We start from the raw sequence: 1841 nt of genomic DNA on the forward strand, positions 1-1841 counted from the left end.
AGATAAAGTGTAACTGAGACTCAATATGTAATCATTACATGTGGTCAAAGGTGATTTCTGATGTGTAGAAATTGGAATAAAAAGAGGAATGTGTCTGTAACCTAAATTATCTCAACTTTATGGGCTATGTTGTATATTGATGAATACAGCATATTATCCCAGTTAAGTCAGATTAAGTTAATCAGTCTGAAATAACTGGGTGTGGTGGTTGTGTATAAACAACCTCACACAAAGTTTAGTCAGATCATCATGTCAACACTAATACTGAAGAATACAGGCCTGCAGGTGGACTTTGAACATGCCTTTTACAAAAGAAACAGCATGTGGTGACTAAAATAGAACCAAAGGGCAGAAAAACTTGGACTCACACTGAGACTCTGCTGTCAGTCTGGTGTTTCACTGAACGACACAGTCAATTCATTGAGTTCTGATCATGTAACTGAAAGGCTTTGAGAGGAACTGAATTTCTTTTTCAATTTTATTCTCATTTTCTGTGTCAGGAGGAGCAAAAATAAGGAGCCGAATCTACCTGTGATATCACTGATATAAGTATTTATGTCTTTAACCCAAACATCCACTGACGACCAAAAGCATCTACTAATTTAAACTGTTTAATACTGTTTAACCATTAATCCTATCAATCCATGTAAATAATTGGTGTAAAATGCAGTTTATCATCTTTTCATGGTCATCAGATATGACCCTTTGGACGTTCAGAGACTCCGTCGTGAACGTGGAAGTCAAGGTTGTAATAGTTTTGGATTTTTCATTATAGTTTACTTTTATTTAGTTTTGACTTTTTTTTCTCTAATTCAGTTAGTTTTAATTAGTTTTTAGAGCAGGTTTGCTAGTTTTTATTAGTTTTTGTTTTTTTCTAAATGCTTAGTTTTAGTTTAGTTTTAGTTTTTCATATCTTTTATCTTTTTCGCCGTTGTATTCAAATAAATCCCAGACAGGACTCTGCTGTTTTCTCCCAACTTTAGTCTCCATGTTACCAGGTAGAGTGGGGACCAGAAGACGACTCTAAACCACAAGTGACGGACCATTAAATATCATATGGTGCCAGCAGTTAAAATTGCTTGAGGGAAATAAATCGATTTTGTATCAATCTGACATTGACAAAGACGAAAACTAAGGGAATTTTATCCATAATTTTATACGTTGTAGTTAGTTTTGTAAGCACACAATACAGTTTCAGTTAGTTATCTTTTTTTTTTTCTTTTAATTATTGTTTTTATTTTATTTATTTATTTATTTATTTATTTTTTCAGTTGACGAAAATGTTTTTTCAATTCTAGTTTTCGTCATTTTGTTAGTTTTCATTAACAATAATAACCTTGATGGAAACACCTTCATCTTCTACAACATTGATTCACCAGTGAAACCCATGGAGCTGGATGAATGACAGTGGATGGACACACTGGATTTATGTTCAGTTAATGATAGATTTTGCAGAAAAAGTCACTTTTTCTTGTTTTTTTTCTCTGTTTCTGTTATAATAACCTTCAATTTTAATCTAAGCTTTTAGGAACATCTATGATCAATAGATTAAATATAGGAAAATACCTGATTTTTACTAAAAAAAAAAAAAAATGCAGAGGATAATATTATAAGAAATGGTGATAAATCACTTAAGAAAAGTTAAACATAGAGGGAAAAAAACAAATTGGAAAAGTAGCTCTCGGTCTTTATGGGTTAATATATTCAGGGCTATCGTGTGTAATTCTCATTTATGTAAACTTCAATAAATAAACACGGGTTAATTTCTGAGATGGAGGCTATTCAGACAACTTTCAGAACTGCGGCCTCAGACCCTCAGTCCTAACAATGCCTCTTTTATT

The sequence above is a fragment of the Sphaeramia orbicularis genome, chromosome 12 (assembly GCF_902148855.1).
Source record: "Sphaeramia orbicularis chromosome 12, fSphaOr1.1, whole genome shotgun sequence".
Taxonomy (NCBI): Eukaryota; Metazoa; Chordata; class Actinopteri; order Kurtiformes; family Apogonidae; genus Sphaeramia; species Sphaeramia orbicularis.